The following is a 21,202-nucleotide window of genomic DNA, read 5'->3' on the forward strand; positions in this document are numbered from 1 at the left end:
GCCCCCAAAAAGGAAGGCTAAAAATTCTGCTAATAAAAAAGCATGCAGTAACATAATCATTACCTTCATCTACAAGCAAATGCACCACATAGGTTGTATAGAATAGAGAAGTATAGATAAGTCCCAGCAATGAAAAGGGGGATGGAGGGAGGGTAACCTGTACTGCAACAGTGAATACACTCTAACATCTACATTTATGGTAGGTACACAGCTGTACTATGTTCATCGTGTTTCACTGTTGCAGTCATTACACTTTGGTTGAATCCCAAAGCTGAGGTTGGGCGGCTGGGTCTAAATAGGATTAGGAGTGGCTATGAGGCATTGCAGAACTGCAGTGGCAAGGCCTGCTCTGGATTTAGAGTAAAGAGGTAAGTGGTAGCGCTTGGTAAAAGTGTGCACTCAACTCCCAAGTTGCAGCCTCCAAAATTTCCTTGGTTGGTACTCCTCTGAGAAAGGCTGCTGATGTGGCTGCTGCCCTGGTAGAATGTGGCCTAATATTCTTAGGCACTGATTTGCCATGCTGTGCATAACAGAAACAAATGCAGTGTCCTATCCATTTTGAAATAGTCTGCTTTGAAATGGCCTTTCCTTTTGATCCTGCAGCATATGCCACAAAAAGTTGCTCAGTCTTTCTGAAAGCTTTAGTTTTGTTCAAGTAGAAGCGTAGCTGCCTGTGTATGTCCAAAGAGTGCAGAAGTTTCTCCCCTTTATTCTGGGGATTTGGATAAAAAGTTGGCAAATGAATGGCTTGGTTAAGAGCCACACTGGATACTACCTTTGGCATAAATGTTGTTTGTCCTTGGAGAAACCCTGTCCGGATGGAAAATGATAAAAGGTTCCACTGCCATTAATGCCTGTAACTCTGAGACTCTTCTTGCTGAAGTTATTGCTAGGAGCAGAGCAGTTTTCCATGATAAGAATTTTATCTCAGCTGTATTGGCTGGCTCAAAAGGAGGCAGTGTGAGCTTTTCCAAGACAAAATTGAGGTCCCATGTAGGTATCGGTGCTCTCCTTGGGGGTCTTATGTTTTTGGCCCCTCTGAGGTACTGTCTTAGCAGTGGATGTGAAAAAATAGGAGGTTCCGTATTGTAATGAGCTGATATGGCAGAGGCATGGATCTTACTTGATGAGAAGGATAAGCCTTTGTCAAGCATCTCAGTTAGGTATTGTAAAATCTGAGGAATATTTGGAACAAGCGGTTCAAGTCCTTGTGCCTGGTTCCAAGCACAGAATCTCTTCCATTTTTCTGCATAAGATTTTCTGGTGCTGGGCCTCCTGGCTTCCAAAATGACATCCATAACTGCTTTAGAGAGATGTGTGTTTTGAGTGGCTATACTATTTGTCATGCAGCCAGATTTAAGGTTCTGAGTTGGCTGTGCAGGATCTGATTGTTTTGTTGGGTCAGCAGATGAGGAATTTGAGGTAAAGTCCAGGCTGGACCTTGAGACAAACTCTTTAGGATTGGGTACCAGTGCTGGCGTGGCCAGTCTGGGGCAATCAGAATAATTTTTGGCTTCTCTTGTCTGACCTTTAGGAGTACCTTGGGGAGGAGAGGCAGTGGAGGAAAGGCATAAACTGTCAGGGTTTTCCAGCTTAATGATAGAGCATCCACCTTCCATGCTTGAGTGTGATAAGACCTTGTGCAGAATCTCTGTAGTTGGCAGTTGTGAGGGGAGGCAAATAGATCTATGTCTGGGCATCCCCATTTCCTTGTTATCATGTTGAAGACTTGTGGATCCAGTTTCCACTCGTGAGGGTCCATGAGGTTTCTTCTTAGCTCATCTGCCAGAGTATTTCTCTTTCCTGGCAGGAATTGTGCCTGCAGATGTACTTGATAGGTCAATGCTGTGTTCCAAAAAGTCAAGGCTTGCCTGCAGAGGGGGTAGCAATGTGTGCCCCCTTGCTTGTTTATGTACCACATGACTGTAGTATTGTCAGTCTTTAGCAAAAGTTGTCCTGAATGAAGTAGATCCTTGAAGCAGCGCTGTCAGGGCATTCTGTACAGCTAGCATCTCTTTCTGATTAATATGAAGATGCATTTGGTCTGCAGACCACGTGCCCTGAATACATTTCCTGGCCATGTATGCCCCCCAGGCATAATCCAATGCATCTGTTGTTAGTGTCTGCCTGGCTGTGGGTAAAGTGAAAGGCTGTCCCTTGTGGTGACAAGCCAGTGCCCACCATCAAAACTCTTGTTGCAGGCAGGGAATGAGAGTAATTATTGTTTCCAAGCTGTTGCAATGTTGAGTCCAAACACTTTTTAGATACCATTGTAGCTTCCTCATATGCAGTTTTGCATATGGAATTAGCAGGATGCAGGATGCCATGAAGCCGAAAGCCTGCAGAATTTTTCTTGCAGGTAACTGGTTCTTTGTTGCCATCATTTGGAAGTAACGAGTCAGTTGCCTTTGTTTGTCTGGCATGAGATAAGCCATCTGGGCAGTTGTATTTAAGCTTGCACCCAGGAATATTATCTCTTGGGAGGGCACTAGTTTTGATTTCTTTTTGTTTACTGTGTACCCTAGGCAAATTAGTAATCTTTTTACAAACGCCAGATGCTTTAGTAGCCAGATGCTTGCTCTCTGCTTGAATAAGGCAGTCGTCCAAGTAGGGATATATTTGAATTCCTTTTTGTCTGCAAAATGCAATTACTGGTGCCAGGCATTTTGTGAAGACCCTGGGTGCAGTAGATAAGCCAAAGGGCAGTGCAGAGAATTGGTAATGCATTGAGACAGCTGAATCTGAGGTATCTTCTGCAAGATTGTCTGATTGGGACATGCAAGTATGCCTCTTTGAGGTCCAAAGTAACAAACCAAGCGTTCTTGCCCAGCATGGGTAGTAGCTGTTGCAGTGTCAACATTTTGAATTTTGGAACGTCCAGGAAAGTATTTAGAGTAGACAGGTCCAGTATTGGTCTCCAGGCTTTGTCCTTTCTGGGTACCAAGAAAAGTCTTGAGTAAAATCCTTGCCTCTGCTCTTGTTGTGGAACTTTTTGAATAGCCCTCATGTCCATGAGAGCAGAAATGTGCTTTTGTGCCTCTGCCCATTGATTGTGTGGCAGGTCTGGCATACCTTTTGCCCTTGGAAGGGTGTGAAATTGGAACCTGCAACCCTGAGAAACAATATTCAGTACCCATTTGTCCTGGGTGATCATGTGCCAATTTTGTGAGAAAAGTGCTAGTCTTCCCCCTAAGGGTGCTGCCAAAAGGTAAGTGCTTGGCACTGGTAGTGGAAAGTCATTGGGACTGTTTTCTATATGGTTGTGATTTGTCTTCTCCGCCTTTGGAGGCTGAAGCACCTCATTATTTAGGTCTGTATGAGCCTTGGGGCTGAGATCTGCCTCTTGGGCGTCTGTACCTGCCTCTTTGCGGCCTGTCTGACACTGGAAAGGACCAATTTTTAGAAGGCCAGTTCCTGCTAAATCTGGGTGGCTGAAAGTACAGTTTTGTACCTACCATAAATGTAGATGTTCGAGTGTTCACCCTGCTGCAGTCATCACACTTGGGTTATCCTGCCGTCAGGCGGTCCCGCAGTCGGCCCGAGTTCCAAAGTCTTGGTCCGGCGTCGGTTGCCGTCGCTTCTTCCCTGACGTCAGTGCGCCAGGGGTATACAAGAGGCATCCGACGCCATTTTCTTCAGTTTTTCTTGCCCCAGATGTCAGGTGCCCCCCAACAGGAGGTCACTACATATTGCCAATAAAACATGTAAATAATATACAAAGCATACCATCAGCTATAAGCAAATATACCACAAAGGCTGTATCAGATAGAAAGGCATCGGTTTAGCTAGGTCAGAGGGGATGGAGGGAGGGTAACCTGGACTGCAGCAGGGTGAACATGCGAACATCTACATTTATGGTAGGTACAAAACTGTACTATGTTCATCGTGTTACCCTGCTGCAGTCATCACACTTGGGTTGAATCCCAAAGCTAAGGATGGGTGGTGGAGTTAAACAGGGTTAGAGGAAGCTAGTAGGCCCTGCAGAACTGCAGTGGCAAAGCCAGCTCTAGTCTTAGAGTATAGGGGTAAGTGATAGTGCCTAGTGAAGGTGTGCACTGAACTCCAAGTTGCAGCTTCCAGAATATCCTTGGGTTGATACCCCCCTGAGAAAGGCTGTAGATGTAGCTGCAGCCCTGGTGGAGTGGGGCCTAATGCTAGCAGGAACCGGTTTTCTATGATGAGTGTAGCAGAAACATATACAATGTCCTATCCATTTTGAAATGGTCTGTTTTGAGATAGCTTTTCCTTGTGATGCTGTAGCGTAGGATACAAAGAGCTGGTCAGATTTTCTGAAAGCCTTAGTCCTACCAAGTAGTAACGCAGTTGCCTGTGAATGTCCAAGGAGTGCAGCAGTCTTTCTCCTTTGTTCTGGGGGTTTGGGAAAAGGTGGGTAAATGAATGGTATGGTTTAGGGCCACACTGGATACCACCTTTGCCATAAAGGAGGGGTTAGTTCGTAGAGAGACACTGTCTTGATGAAAAATGAGGAAAGGCTCCACTGCCATTAATGCCTGTAGCTCCGAGACTCTTCTGGCTGAAGTAATTGCTAGCAGCAGAACAGTTTTCCATGATAGATACTTTAAATCTGTTGAGAAAGCTGGTTCAAAAGGCGGCAGTGTAAGCTTTCCCAGAACAAAGTTGAGATCCCAAGTTGGTGTTTGCGCTCTCCTGGGCAGTCTTATGTTCTTGGCCCCTCTGAGGTACTGTCTTAGGAGTGGATGTGAAAATAAAGGAGGATCCGTGTTGTAGTGAGCTGAAATCGCTGAGGTGTGGATCTTAATAGATGAAAAGGAAAGTCCTTTGTGCAACATTTCAGTTAAATATTGTAGAATCTGAGGAATGTCTGCTCTAGGGGATTTTGGCCTTCAGCCTGGTTCCAGGAGCAAAATCTTTTCCATTTGTCTGAATAGGTTTTCCTGGTGCTGGGCCTCCTGGCCTCCAGAATGGCATCCATAACAGCTTTAGATAGAGGAGTTGGGCTGGTTGTTTAGATGATTTGCCATGCAGCCAGATTTAAAGTCTTCAGCTGGCTGTGTAGAATCTGACTGTCTTGCTGGGTGAGCAGGTGAGGAATTTGTGGTAAAATCCATGGTGGGCCATGGGCCATGTTCCTTAGTATTGGGTACCAGTGCTGGCATGGCCAGTCTGGAGCAATGAGTATCATTTGTGGCCTCTCTAATCTGACTTTCAGCAGCACCTTTGCTAGAAGGGGCAGTGGAGGGAAGGCATACACTGTCAATGTTTTCCAACTGAATGTCAGGGCGTCCACTTTCCAAGCTTGTGGGTGGAATGTCCTTGTGAAAAATTTTTGAAGTTGGTAGTTTTGGGGGTTGGCAAACAGGTCTATGGGCGCCCCCATTTTTGAGTTATCATTGCAAATACTTGTGGATCCAGTTTCCACTCGTGGGGATCCATGATGTTTCTGCTTAGGTCGTCTGCCAATGTGTTTTTCTTTCCTGGCAGGAATTGTGCTTGTAATTGAACTTGGTAAGTCAGTGCTGTGTTCCACAAGGTCATGGCTTGCCTGCATAGAGGGTAGGAGTGTGTACCCCCTTGCTTGTTTATGTACCACATTACTGTGGTATTGTCTGTCTTTATTATTAGCTGTCCTGGGTGTAAGAGGTCCTTGAAAGCTTTTAGGGCATTCTTTACAGCTAGCATTTCTTTTTGATTGATGTGCAGATGCATTTGATTTGTAGTCCATTTGCCTTGAATGCACTGTCCTGCCATGTGTGCTCCCCAGGTATAGTCCGATGCATCTGTTATCGTTTGCCTGGCTGTGGGGGTAAGGTAAAAGGCTGACCCTTGTTGAGGTGACATGCCTGTGCCCACCACAGAAACTCCTGTTGAAGGCAGGGAATGAGTGGTATCATTGTTTCCAAGCTGTGGCTGTGTTGAGTCCATACGCTTTTCAGGTACCATTGTAATTTCCTCATATGCAGTTTTGCAAATGGTATTAGTAGAATGCAAGATGCCATGAATCCCAAGGCCTGCAGAATTTTTCTTGCAGGGAGTTGGGTCTTTGTTGCCATTATTTTGAAGTATTGAGACAGATGTTGCTGCTTGTCTGGCGTGAGATAAGCCATCTGGGCCGTTGTATTCAAGCTGGCACCCAGGAATATTATGTTCTGAGAGGGCACTAGTTTTGATTTCTTTTCGTTTACTGTGTACCCTAGGCAACTTAGAAGGTGTTTGACAAACGCCAGATGTTGTAAGAGAATGTCCTTGCTTTCTGCTTGAATAAGGCAGTCGTCCCAAGTATGGGTATATTTGAATTCCTCTTTGTCTGCAGTATGTGATTACTGGTGCCAGGCATTTTATGAAGACCCTGGGCGCAGTAGATAAGCCAAAGGGCAGTGCAGAGAATTGATAATGGGTTGAACCTGCAATGAAATGGAGGTATCTTCTGCAATTTTGTCTGATAGGGACATGCAGGTATGCCTCCTTGAGGTCCAACGTTACTAGCAAAGCCTTCTTGCCCAACATGGGAAGAAGCTGCTGTAGTGTTAGCATCTTGAATTTGGGTACTTGCAAGTAGGTGTTTAGAACTGAAAGGTCCAGAATGGGTCTCCATGCTTTGTCCTTTCTGGGGACTAGAAAGAGTCTTGAGTAAAATCCTTGTCCTTGCTCCTGTGGAGGTACCTGTTGAATGGCTCTCATGTTCATGATGGCTGTAATTTGTTTTTGTGCCTCTGCCCATTGATTTGGTGGCAGGTTTGGCATTCCTTTTATCCTTGGCAAGGTGTGAAAATGGAATCTGTATCCTTGTGAGACAATGTCTAGGACCCATTTGTCTTTTGTGATGATGTGCCAGTTGTCTGCAAAAAGTGCTAATTTTCCTCCCAAGGGAGCTGCCAAGAGAGTTTTGCTTGGCAGTTTGAGTCATTGTGTTTGTCTTCTAGTAGTTTGGGGCCTGTCTTCTCCTCCTTTCTGGGTAGTGGCACCCCACTGGCGAGGTTTGTAAGGGCCTTGTGACTGACCTCTGCCCCTTGAGCGTCTGTATTTGCCCCTCTGTGGTCTGTCAGAAGCTGGAAAGGACCAATTTTTTGTTGGCCAATTTCTGCTGAAACGAGGGGGTTGTACCTGTAAAAAAATCCTTGACTGTCTGCATAGACTTTGCCTTATCCCCCTTTTCTTTAAAACCTCTTCAGCTTTGACACCAAATAAGACATCCTGCTGTAAAGGTGCATCTAATAATTTTGCTTTAACATGATCAGGCAGGGTTTGTTCTTTTAACCAAGCATGTCTACGTATGACAGACTCAGTTACAGCTGCTCTACAGGAAGCTTCCAATGAATCAAATCCACATTGTAAAGTATGTTTGCCCACCTGTTCAGCTGCATGCAGCAGATCCTGCATTTCCTTGAATTCAGACTGTTCTGAATGCGTGCTCATCTTTTGTTTTAATTGAGACATTAGTAATTGCTGATATTTCAGCATGTGAAACTGACAAATTTAATGCTCTCATAGCAAGAGTAGCTGAGGTGTATATCTTCTTTCCCCACCTATCTAGTGCTCTGGAGTCCCTTTCAAAGGGTACAGGATTTTTAGCCATAGAAGCCTTAGCCTCTTTGGGACCCTGAGAAATTGTTTCTGGGTCAGCAACAGGGCTTTTATAAAGGAATTTGTGCGAGTCAGGTACTCTGTAGTATCTGTCTGGTTTGGCTGGAGCAGGAGGTAGAGAGTCTGGATTTAGACTAGATTCTAAGTAAACATCATCCACAATGTCTAAAACTGGAGGGATAGCAAGTGGCCTGTGCTGGGGAAGTAAAAGGAACTCTCGGAGCCTTTTCTTTGAGTCGGAGTAGTCCTGGCCTTCCCAGTGGAAGTGTTCCCTCATAGTATGTAAAGTTTCCCCAAAGGAATAGTCTTCAGGGGGAGATGCTGAGGGGATAGAGTCTTCAGCATCAGAATCTTCATAAGGGGGAAAGGAGTAATCCTGTTCCTCAAAGGAGTCTGAGGAAATTGAAACCTGGTCAGAAGAGGCATAATCCACCACGTCTTGGCCTTTTGTCTGGAGGGGGTTGGGAACCCCTGATTAGGGTAATCAAATCTTCAGCCATCTTAAGCATCTGTTTCTTAGGCATGGGGCCTTGAATTGGAGACTGATGTACAGTCTTTTTAGGTTTTAATGGAGTTTTAAGCTTAGCATACGATTTAATGGTGAGTGTAGTCGGTCTGAAGACACCTTCAGCAGCCGAAGGTGTTTCCACTGCACCGGGGGTACTCCTTCTGCTAAGGTGTCGGTAGGGCCTAATGAAGATGGCTGCATCGGCCTAGTAGTCTCGGTTTGAGAATCCGAAGCTGTCTGGGGCTCCAATTCTGCGGTCGTGAGGGGCTGCGTAGGCACCTCACTGAAAACCGGAGAACCGGCGGCAGGCCCAGCAGAGGCCTCGGAGTCTGGCCTGGTTCTTATCTTTGCATTTTTTATGCATGCCGGTCGTTGGTTGCTCCGACGGCATGGTATAATTAAATTTCCTACCAAAGTAGTGTCGAGCGAAATCAAAACGACGCTTGATAGTTCGTTTATTGAACCTAGGACAAAACCGACAACCAGTAACGTCGTGGTCTGGGCCTAGGCAAGGAATACAATAAGAATGGAAGTCCTTATGAGGTATTTGCTTCCCACAAGAAATGCAATTGTTAACTTTTTCTGACACCGGTCTGAGGCAAGAAAAGGCTCCCCAACGGGGTACTTAGCTAGCTTTATTGAAGACTTCGGACTGAAATTAGATTCGAAAATCTCAGGTGTCGGCCGACCGGCACTTGCGAACTGCTTCTGCTTCGGGCACCGCGCGGCAAGAAAGACTAAAGAAAATGGTGTCGGATGTCTCTTACATACCCCTGGCGCACTGACGTCAGGGAAGAAGCGACGGCAACCAACGCCGGACCAAGACTTTGGAACTCGGGCCAACTGCGGGACCACCTGACGGCAGGATAACCCAAGTGTGATGACTGCAGCAGGGTAACACGATGAACATCCTGCAAGAAATCCTTTACGGTCTGCATTGATTTCGCTTTATCCTCCATTTTCTTTAACACCTCTTCTGCCTTAACACCAAACAAAGTATCACGCTGTAATGGAGCATCCAATAATTTTGCTTTAACATGATCAGGTAAACTCTGTTCTTTTAACCAAGCATGCCTTCGAATGACAGAACCTGTAACTGCGGCTCTGCAAGAAGCCTCTAGTGAATCAAAACCACATTGCAAAGTATGCTTTCCCACTTGTTCAGCTGCATGCAATAAATCCTGCATTTCCTTGTTTTCAGGACATTCAGAGCTTGTCAGCATTTTCTGTTTTAGCAGAGACATTAGGTATTGTTGATATTTAAGCATGTGAAACTGGCAGTTTAAAGCCCTTACAGCTAAAGTAGCAGAGGTGTAAACTTTTTGTTCCCCATCTGTCCAGTGCTCTAGAATCCCTATCAGAGGGAACAGAGTTTTTTGCAGTGGAAGCCTTGACCCCTTTGGGACCCTGAGAAATTGTTTCTGGATCAGCAGCAGGGTTTTTATACAGAAATGTATGTGAATCTGGAACCCTGTAGTACCTATCTGGCTTAACTGGTGCAGGGGGTAAAGAATCAGGAGACAAACTGGATTCAGAAAATACATAATCAACAATATCTAGCACATGAGGGATAGCAAGGGGTCTGTGCTGAGGCAATAAAAGAAAGTCTCTGAGCCTCTTCTGGATTCTTAATAATCCTGGCTCTCCCAATGGAAATGCTCCCTCGTGGTGTGCAGGATTTCCCCAAAAAAAGAGTAGTCCTCAGGAGGAGAGGCTGAAGGGATAGATTCTTCAGTATCAGAGTCCTCATAGGGAGGAAGAGAATATCCCTGTTCTGAAGAGGAATCAGAAGAAATAGAAACCTGGTCAGAGGAGTCGTAGTCAGTGTCTTGCCTAGGCCTTTTATCAAGAGGGGGATGGGAACCCCTGCTCAAAGTAATAAGGTCCTCAGCCATTTTAAGCATCTGTTTCTTAGGCATGGATGACTGTCCAGGAGAATGCTGTACTTGGTTTCTTTGTCTTTAAAGGTGTTTTACACTTTGCCTTGGCTGCTGAAGTGGTCTTGATAGTAAGTTGTGTAGGTCTGAAAACACCCTCAGAAGTTGATGCCTGCTCAACGGCTCTGGACCCATCTGAGGGAATAGTTTCCATAGGCCCAATACCTTGAGTTTCCAGAGGCCTAGTTGTCTCCACGTGGGAGTCGGAGGCGGCCTGTGGCTCTGAGGTAGCGGGTGTCAGGGGCTGCGAAAGCGCCTCACTTGAGAACCGGCAAACCAGCGACTGGCCTAGAAGAGGCTTCGCCGGTTTTGGACCTCGGATGCCGGTCCTTTTGTCCTTGCGCTTTTTATGAACTCCGGTCGTCAGTTGTTCTGACGGCATTATATAAACCTTTGGCCAAAGTAATGTAAAGCAAAATCGAACCGACGCTTAATAGTGCATTGGTTGAATCTAGCACAAAACCGACAACTAGCAACGTCGTGGTCAGGGCCTAGGCAAGGAATACAGTAAGAATGAAAATCCTTATGAGGTATTTGCTTCCCACAAGAAACAGTAAAAGTTACTGACATCGGTCTGGAGCAAGAAAAAGTTTCCCCAACAAGGTACTTAGGTTTATTGAAGACTTTGGGTCTGAAATTCAATTTCGAAAATCTCAGGAGTCGGCCGACCGGCACTTGTGAACTGCTTTTGCTTCTGGCACCACGCGGCAGGAAAGACTGAAGAAAATGGTGTCGGCTGCATCTTTTATACCCCTGGCGCACTGACGTCAGGGAAGAGGCGATAGCAACCGACGGTGGACCTAGACTTTGGAATTCAGACTGACTGCGGGTAGCCTGCCAGCAGGATAACCCAAGTGTAATGACTGCAACAGTGAAAAACAATGAACATTGTCCAAATACAGAAGCACCCGGAAACCCTGTAGTCTCAAGTGAGCTGTAACCACTGCATTGCACTTTGTGAACACTCTGGGGAACTGTAGAGAGTCCGAACGGCAAGAGCATGAAACTGGTAATGATTGGCTCCTAGCCGGAAGCGAAGTAGATTCCTGGAGCATTTGTCCATTTTGATGTGGTAATACGCGTTCTGGAGATCTATCGAGCATATCCAATCGCATTCCCTTAGAAAAGGGAGAATGGACTGAACCGTGACCATCCGGAACTTTGTTTGGGCAACACACTTGTTCAAATTGCTGAGATCCAAAATGGGTGTCCAGTCCCGTCTTACTTGGCACCAAAAAGAATCTCGAGTAAAATCCGGATCCGCATTGGTCTGGTAGGACTAATTGGATGACTTTTTTGATACAGCTTGTTTATTTCTGCAGTTGCTTCTTCCCTTTGACTGGGTGGAACGTCGGGAAGTTTTGTCAGAATTTTGGATAAGTGATGAGTGGAATGGTGTAACCTCTGGTTATGATATTTTGCATCCAACGATCAGTGGTTATTGAATGCCAGGCAGCTTGGTGCAGAGAGATACAACTCCCCCGACTGCTTCCAGAGGAAAGCAATCGGTCCGTCTTCAGGATCGCTGATAAGGCTGCCCAGAGAAAGAATCACTGGGCCTCTAATTACGCAGACCCTCTCTGCCTCAGTAGGGGAGTCTTCCAAAATTATTAACCCCTCTGCCCCTGGGGTATCATCACCACATGTGGCATGGAAAGGATCCTGAGATTTTTTTGTGCAACATTTTGTCGCTCTTCTGGTTCCTGGAAAAGGAACGCTAAGGATTGGAAAAAAGACCTAGAGCAAACAGGGTCTTACCATCCTACTCACACCTGGCCAGGGTGTCCTGCACCTTGGGACGAAAAAGGGAAGATGCTTCAATGGGAGCATTCGGGATGGAAGACATGAAAGAGTCCGCAAAGTCAGAAAGGTGCATCCAGGCATGGTGTTTTATAACTATGCCTGAACTCGCAGCTGTAGCCGCCTCTTCAGTTGCATGTGAGAGCAACCTCATGGACGAATTGGAGATAGATTCCAGGGTTGCGAGCTGTGAGGCAACTTTATCCCTTATCAAGTCATACACCTGTCCTGCGAGTGTTTGGAAACAAAGTCTCTTCGGAGTCTCGTAAAATGTGCCAAGTTATTCAGAGACTGTATGGCAAATGTCGCTGAAGCAAAAAGTCACTTCCCTAATCTGTCCACGTCCCGAGACTCTGTAGGGTGGGTGAACAGTATGACTCTCTCTCTGGCGAGATCCTTTTTTGTGGAAGTCGCCATCACCATAGCATCGACTGATAAATCTCTGCATCAATGTGGGTTTTCCTCGGGGGGGGGGGGTATGGAATCTCGTCAGGTCTCTGAGGGATCGACACAACAGAATCAGAGTTCTTCCAGGCGCGCTGCACCACGAGTTGTACTAGCTCGTCTGCAGGCGTGGTCACCCAAGAGGTAGATGGCTGGGTACGGAAAGCCTACAGAATACGGACTCCTCGGAAGAAGGGTTAGTGCCCTTCCAATCATCCCTCTGTTTCAACATTTCAAGGATGTCTCCAAAGACATCAGGGGGTTACCATGGGAACCCTTCACCATCCTCAAAATCCGTGTTCTCTGTTAAAGACTCTTCATGCACCCTGATCTCTTCCATGGCGGCTCATCAGTGGGGGCTTCTGAGGAGGACTCTGAAGAGGGGGTATCTTGCAATGGGGGGTCCTGTGGCTTTCCTACCCAGTGTCCAGGGAAGGTGGCTTGTGACAGCTGTAGCTCAGGGGGAAAGGAGGTCTGGTTCAGACGTTGGCAGAATGCTTCCAGAAGCAAGTGCCCTCTCCATAGGTCAGGAAACAGGTCCACCTGAAGAGGGAAGGGAGCCCGGAACAGAGAATGACAACCTTAGAACCGGGGTCACAGCCCACTCCGTTGAACCCGCTCCCGAAGATGGAGCCTCAAGCAGGACTGGTGCAGACAGGACTCCCGGCACAGAGGACAGAACTGTAGAAACACTCAGTACTGTTCCATGAAGCAAAGAGCCTGCAGCTCAATCACAGGATTGAGGAAGGCCTGGTTCAGCGGGGACCGAAGGCCAAGGGGACAGTCCCAGAGCCACAGTGAGGTCCACTACAGGCACCGAGACAGGGGTTCCAGAAAGGAGGAAGCTGAAGGCTTTTGAACCGGTATGGTCAAAGGAAGAATGTAGGATGGAGACCATGGAGAAGTCAACCCATCCCACAGTAAGATGGGTCCTAGAAGGGGTACGTATCCCCCTGGCTGTCAACAGCTGGTCCACAAAACTCACCACATCAAATGTGGAAAGGCTGCAGGTGGATCCAGTGGATACTGCAGATGGGGAGTCAGGTCGTTCTAGGAACGGACTGTATACCTGCCCTAGAAATGGGTCTGTAGATGGAAAGTAATGGGTCCGTGGTGTGGAATCTACCAGCACTGATGTCTCAAGTTTAGATACCGGAAGCAGTGGAGTCAAAATCGTAGTTATCGGGACCGTAAAAGGACTCGGAGCCGACATGGAAGATTCAGTCGTAACTGCAGACATAGGTTTCGAAGGCGTGCACTGTTCCGAAGTGGCACTCAATGCCGAAGTCGTAGAAGTCATTGTAAGGTCGATAGTTGGTGCCAGAGACAGTATCAGAGCCAAAGCTGGAACAGACATAAGACAGCCGTAGCTGGAGAGGAAGAGGTCTGTGCCGAAGAGGCAGACTTACGCTCCGAAGATAGCCTAGGCACTTTAGGCTTTAAAGACTTGTCCTGGTCACCTGATGATGAAGAGGGAAAGTACAGTTGTGTACACTTACCATAAATGTAGATGTTCAAGTGTATTCACTGTTGCAGTCATTACATTTAGGTAATCTGCTGGCAGGTTGCCCTCAGTCGGCCTGAATAACAAAGTCTTGGGTCCTGCGTTGGTTGCTGTCTCCTCTTCCATGACGTCAGGTCGTCAGGGATATAAAACATGCAGCCGACGCCATTCCATCAGTTTTTCTTGCCCCAGATGTCAGGTGCCCCCTAATGGGAAGCAATTAAATCTATAAATACACAAGGTTATACCTCCAACAAAAAAGCAAATACACCAAAAAGCTTTTGAGCATAGTAAAGGAGAGTAGAGGTATAGCCAAAAAAGCAAGGGGGCTGGAGGGAGGGTAATGAGGACTGCAACAGTGAATACACTCGAACATCTACATTTATGGTAAGTGTACACAACTGTACAAATTTGTGTTTCACTGTTGCAGTCACCAAATTTGGTTAGATTCCCAAAGCTAAGGATGGGAAGAGGAATTTAGATACCATTAGGGCCAGCTAAAAGGCACTGCAAGACTGCAGTGGTAAAGCCAGCTCTGGATTTAAAGAAAAATGGCAGATGGTAATGCTTGGTGAAAGTATGTACAGAACTCCAGGTAGCAGCTTCTAGGATGTCCATGGTAGGGACGCCTCTGAGAAAGGCTGTAGAGGTAGATGCAGCCCTGGCTGAGTGGGGTCTGATCCCCTGTGGGATAGGTTTTCCATGGTGCTTGTAGCAGAAATGAATGCAATGGCCTATCCATTTGGAAATGGTTTGCTTTGAAATAGCCTTCCCCTCTGCCCCTGCAGCAAATGCCACCAGTAGTTGTTCAGATTTCCTTTGAGGTTTAGTCCTGTACAAGAAGAATCTAAGTTGACTGTGCACATCTTAGGAGTGCAGTATCCGTTCCCTTTGTTCTGTGGATTAGGAAAGAAGGTTGGTAATTGAATGGACTGATTAAGGGCCACACTGGATACTACTTTCGGCATGAAAGAGGGATTGGCCCTGAGGGACACCCTGTCCACGTGAATGATGATTAAAGGCTCCACTGCTATAAGGGCCTGTAATTCAGGTATCCTTCTTGCTGAAGTGATTGCTAAAATGAAAGCTGTTTTCCAAGAAAGGAATTTTAAGTCTGCAGTAGCAGCTGGCTCAAAAGGAGGAAGAGTGAGTTTCTCCAATACAAAGTTAAGGTCCCAGGCTGGGGATGGAGCTCTCCTGGGTGGTCATAAATTTTTGGCCACTCTGAAGAACTGCTTGAGCAGTGGATGAGAGAAGAGGGGAGGTTCTGTGTTATGACAGAGTCGTGAATTTTGATGGAGGAAAAAGACAGGCCATTGTGAAGCATCTCAGTTAAGTATTGTAAAATCTGAGGTAAACTGGGCACTGCTGTGCTCATCCCTTGAGATTGGTTCCAGGCTCAGAATCTTTTCCATTTTTCAGAAGAAGATTTTCTAGTACTAGGCCTCCTTGCCTCTAAAATGATATCCATCACTGGTTTACTGAGGGATGGTAAAGGAGAGATTAGGTAATTAGCCAGGCTGCTAGGTTCAGTGTTTGAAGCGGTGAGTGCAGAATCCAGTTCTCCTGCTGAGAACATAGGTTAGGAGTCTGAGGCAGGTCCCATGGGGCCAACGGTGACACACTGTGCAAGAGGGGGTACCAGTGTTGGTGCGGCCAGTCTGGTGCAATCAAAATCGTCCTTGGTTTGTCTTGCTTGATCTTTAGTAGTACTTTGGAGAGCAGAGGCACTGGAAGAAAGGCATAAACTGAAAGGTTTTTCCAGCTGAAGGACAGAGCATCCAATTTCCAAGCTTGTTTGTGTGGAGTCCTTGTGTAGAATTTGTTCAATTAATAGTTCTGGGGGAAGGCAAACAGGTCTATATCTGGGCTCCCCCACTTGCTTGTCAACATGTTCAAAATCCTTGGTTCCAGTTTCCATTCGTGTGGGTCCATGAGGTTTCTGCTTAGTCCGTCTGCCAGTGTATTTAGTTTTCCTGGCAGGAATTGAGCTTGTAGATGCACTTGGTAGCTCAGGACTGTGTTCCACAATGCCATGGCTAGTCTGCAGAGGAGGTAAAAATGCGTACCCCCCCCCCTGTTTACGTACCACATAACAGTGGTGGTGTCCGTCTTTACCATTAATTGTTCTGGAAGAACGTGGTCCTTGAAGGCTGTCAGAGCATTCTGTACAACTAACATTTCTTTTTGATTGATATGCAGGTGCATTTGACTTGGGTTCCATTTGCCCTGAATGCACCTCCCTGCCAGGTGAGCCCCCCATGCACAGTCTGATGCGTCTGTTAGGATTTGGGCGGCAGGGGGTAGTGTGAATGGTAGTCCCTTGTTTTGGTGGCAGGCCTCTGCCCATCAAAGGAACTCTAGGCATAGGCAAGGTATGATAGGAATCATTGGTTCTAGATCCTGAGAATGTTGACACCATAGGCTCTTTAGATACCATTGTAGTTTCCTGATATGCAGTCTTGCATATGGAATTAGAAGAATGCAGGAGGCCATGAACCCCAAGGCTTGTAGTATTTGCCTTGCAGATAGCAGGGTTTTTGTGGCCACTTGTTTGAAGTAGGTTGTCAAGTGAACTTGTTTCTCTGGAGTGAGGAAAGCCATCTGGGAAGTTGTATTCAAGCTTGCTCCCAGGAACATAATTTGTTGACAGGGTAACCTTGTCCCTTTTCTTCTTCTGGTACTAACTGAATAGCCCCCATGCTTAAGAGAGAAAGTACTTGGTTTTGGGCCTCTGCCCACTGATTTGGGGGTAAATCTGGCCACCCGCTTGGTGTTGGTAACGTGTGGAAGTGAAATCTGTATCCTGGGACACTATATTTAAAACCCATTTGTCCTGGACAATGAGCTCCCAGTTCTTTGCATGAAGAGCAATCTTTCTCCCAAAGGGGGCAGTCAGTTGAGAAGTGCTTGGAAGTTTTAAAAAGAAGTCACTGAGACAGTTTACAATGGGGGAGTTTTATTACTCCCAGATTTGGAAGTGGAGGCCCCCCACTGCATAGCCCTGTGCATACCCTGGAACGAAAGCCTGGGAGCTCTGCAGGATCTGAGTTTGGACTGAGTAAGTCTGGAAGAGGCAGGAAGGGATCAATTCTTGGAAGGCCAATACCTACTAAACTATGGAGGTTGTACTTGTAAAAAAATCTTTAACAATTTGCATTGATTTAGCTTTTTCCTCCATCTTTTTAAGAACTTCTTCTGCCTTGTTGCCAAACAGGTGGGTCCTGGTTTAAGGGAGCATCCAGTAATTTTGCTTTAACATGATCTGGCAAGGACTGCTCCTTAAGCCAAGCATGCCTTCTAAGTACAGACCCAGTCACAGCAGCCCTGCAAGATGCCTCTAGTGAATCAAAACCACATTGCAAAGTATGTTTTCCAACCTGTGCAGCTGAATGCAGTAAATCCTGTAAATCCTTATTTTCAGCACAATCAGGAATCAACATCATTTTCTGTTTAAGCAATCCAATAATATGCTGCTGATACTTTAATATATGAAACTGACAGTTTAAAGCCCTAATGGCCAAAGCTGCAGAAGTGTATACCTTCTTACCCCATCTATCCAGCGCCCTGGAATCTCTATCAGAGGGGGTAGGATTTTTGGCAGTAGTAGCTTTAATGCCCCTGGGTCCCTGGGAAATGGTCTCAGGATCCACAGCAGGATTTTTAAAAAGGAACTTGTGAGAGTCAGGGACCCTGTAATATCTATCAGGTTTTCTAGGAGCAGGAGGTAGAGAGTCAGGGGCAAAGCTAGATTCCGAAAAAGCATCAACAATGTCTAGTACAGGAGGTATGGCTAAAGGTCTGTGCTGGGGCAGGAGTAAGAAATCCCTAAGCCTCTTTTTAGAATCAGAGAAATCCTGACTTTCCCAATGAAAATGCTTCCTGAGAGTATGCAAGGTTTCACCAAAAGAGAAATCCTCTGGGGGGGAAGTAGAGGGAATAGAGTCCTCCACATCAGAATCCTCATAAGTAGATAAGGGTAAATCCTGGTCATCAGAGGAAACAGAAAATTCAGAATCCTGGTTATAAGTATCATAAGCAAACTCCGTCCTAGGTTTCTTAGAGGGGGAAGGCTGGCTTCCCCTGATTAAAGTAATAAGATCTTCAGCCATTCTTATTTGTTTTTTAGGCATAGAGGCCTGACCATGCGGTCTGGGCATCAGTTTTCTAGGCATGGTTCGAGTTTTAGGCCTTGAAGAAGAAGATGGCATCGGTTTAATATGCAAGGCAGTAGGCCTGAATACACCCTCAGAAGCAGATGGCTGCACAGCGGCTCCGGACCCATCCAAGGTAGAGACATCCGCAGGTTCCACAGTTGAAGCATCTCGCGGCATACCGGACTCTGAATGGGTCTCAGTAGAGGCCTACGAATCTGAAGTAATGGGTTATCAGGGGCTGCAAAAGCACCTCACTGAGTATCGGTGAACTGGCGACTGGCTTAGAAGTGTGGTCGGCAGCTTTGGACCTAGGCAGCCTGTCTCTGTCTTTATCTTTGTGTTTTTTTGGAATGTCGGTAGTCGGATGGCTTACTGAAGACTTATCAGGATAATCGAACAGAGCACCAAAATATTTAGAAGCGAAAATATACCGACTACGGATAGTTCGTGGTTTAGAAAAGGCACAAAACGACAGCGAGGTACGTCGTGGTTAGGGTCTAGGCAAGGAATACAGTACGAATGAAAATCTTTATGTGGTATTTGCTTTCCACAAGTAATGCAATTATTTACTTTTACTAACATCGATTTAGACCAAGAAAAAGTTTGCCCAACGGGGTATTTAGCTTTTAGTTGAAGACTTTGGTTCTGAAACTCGAAAACGAAAATTTCAGGAGTCGGCCGACCGGCACTTGCGAACTACTTCTGCTACAGGCACCGCACGGCAAGAAAGACTGATGTAATGGCATCGGCTACATGTTTTATTCCCCTGACGACCTGACATCACAGAAGGGATGGCAACCGACGAAGGACCCAAGACTTTTTGTTAATCAGACTGACTGAGGGCTACTGCAAGCAGATAACCCAAACGTGATGACTTCAACAGTGAAACACGAAGAACATCTGAGTGGGACCTTTTTTTAACCCTGACTGGAGGGGATGAGGCCTCGGTCACAGAAAGGGCCTCTGAAAAGGACTTAAGTAGGCCATTTAAAATCAACTTGCTTTTGCGTTCATTCAAAGTGCGCTGACTGAAACTTTGACAAATCACACAGGGGGGGTTTCACCAAAAGATGGGGCACCCCCCAAAAAATAAACACAATCATCATGAGAATCACTATGAGGTAGTTTACACTTACATGAAGTACAATGTTTAAACCCTGATGTGCCCTTTTTATCATACATCATGAAAATCACACACAACGGTCAAGATAAAAGACTAAAGGAAAAAATCAAACTCTACTACATCTAAGTCTAAAGTATCCAAATATACACTATATCTATGAAATGTAACTCAAAAGCACATAAGTTAGCTAAAGGAGAAAACAGAAAAACTACCAACAATGGTTTTTCAAGAAATACCACAAGGGTAGGGAGAAAAGACCATACCAACAATGGTACTTAAAAGGGTTACCAAATGGGTAGAAACAGGAGTGAAAGGTCTTAATATAGCTATAAAGTTACAGAAATATCAATATTAACCACAAGAGAAAGGAAAAAATACAAAATATCCTGAGATAACTTAGGTGAGAGCTTGACTGAAACGCGGCTTTACGGCTACGTGGCAAACAAGATCTGAGGTAACAGGGAGAAGGGCACTATGGCCATTAGCTTAGTTAGAGAGATTTTGGCTGGCATGAGCTTGGTATTAGGCTGACTCGGTTCCAAGTGCTCGGAACTGAAGCCATCAGTGATGAATGGAAAGATTAACAACATTAGTTTGGATGTTTTGGGGTTGGACAATAACAAACCTACAAAACAGGTTCAAAGGGTGTAGAAATGGGCCACACTATGCATGAACACGGTATGTAGTTACATAAATGCATTCAGTGTACTAGACTTAGGATTTTACTGTTTAATGACATAACTTATAGGCATAGATAAATAATGACTATGAAAAGCAGTGTACAGAAAGTACATTTGTGTGTATCCAGGACTGTTTGTAAGCTTCTTAGCCACCTAAGCCTTTCTGTGTTGGAAGGAAGCCTAAATTATCAGTGGGAGTGATACAGCACTAGGTACCCCTATCTATCACAAGAGGTGTGGTTTCTGGCCCAGAAAAGTACAGTTGTGTACACTTACCATAAATGTAGATGTTACAGTGTATTCACTGTTGCAGTCATCACACTTGGTTTATCTGTTGGCAGGTAGCCCTCAGTCAGCCCGAATACCAGAGTCCTGGGATTTCTGCGTCGGATGGTGTCGCCTCTTGCATGACGTCAGGGGTATAAAACAGGCAGCTGACATAATTACATCAGTTTTTCTTGCCTCAAATGTCAGGAGGCTCCCAAATAGGAAGCTAGTATATGGTGGGGACCACCACCAGTAAAAAGTAAATACCACTGCCATTAAAATGGCCATAGAGAGGAAATGTAGAAAAGACAGAGAAAAACCAGGGGACTGGCGGGACGGAAACCAGAACTGCAACAGTGAATACACTCTAACATCTACATTTATGGTAAGTGTACACAATTGTACTATGTTCTTCGTGTTTCACTCTTGTAGTCATCACACTTGGGTTGATTCCCAAAGTTGAGGAAGGGTGGAGGCAGCAAGAATTGTTAGGGCTGGCTAGCAGGCCTTGTAAGACTGCTGTAGCAAATCCAGCTCTGGATTTAGAAAAAATAGGCAAGTGGTAATGCTTGGAGAAGGTGTGCACAGAACTCCAGGTTGCAGCTTCCAGAATGTCCCTGGCAGGGACTCCCCTGAGAAATGCTGTAGAGGTGGAAGTAGCCTTTGTGAAATGTGGTCTGATCCCCTGTGGGGTAGGTTTTCCATGGTGCTTGTAGCAGAAATGGATGCAGTGTGCTATCAATTTGGAAATGATTTGCTTTGAAATGGCCTTGTCCTCTGCCCCTTTAGCAAAGCTGACTAGCAGCTGGTCAGATTTTCTGAAAGGTTTATTCCTTTCCAGGTAGAACCTGAGCTGTCTGTGCACGTCCAAGGAGTGCAGGATCCTTTCCCCTTTATCCTGAGGAATAAGGAAAAAGGTTGGTAAATGGATGGATTGGTTTAGAGCCACACTGGACACCACCTTAGGCATAAAGGATGGGTTAGTCCTGAGGGAAACCCTGTCAGCATGGAAAATAATGAAGGGTTCCACAGCCATTAGTGTCTGTAACTCAGACACTCTTCTTGCTGAAGTTACGGCTAAAAGCAAGGCTATTTTCCAAGAGAGGAATTTTAACTTTGCTGAAGCAGCAGGTTCAAAGGGGGGAAGCGTGAGCTTTTCCAGTACAAAGTTAAGGTCCCAGGCAGGGGTGGGTGCTCTCCTAGAGGGCCTGAAGTTGTT

At 45.9% G+C, this 21,202-nt stretch overlaps 1 protein-coding gene across 6 annotated transcripts in view; it reads right to left on the reverse strand.

The window, feature by feature from the left end:
- Nucleotides 1–21,202, reverse strand: part of GALNT2 (polypeptide N-acetylgalactosaminyltransferase 2) — a 1,695,325-nt gene that overhangs the window by 1,232,995 nt on the left and 441,128 nt on the right. The gene's annotated exons all lie outside the window — the stretch shown is intronic.

This window comes from Protopterus annectens, chromosome 1.part1, assembly GCF_019279795.1.
Source record: "Protopterus annectens isolate FY-2018-M chromosome 1.part1, PAN1.0, whole genome shotgun sequence".
Taxonomy (NCBI): Eukaryota; Metazoa; Chordata; order Ceratodontiformes; family Protopteridae; genus Protopterus; species Protopterus annectens.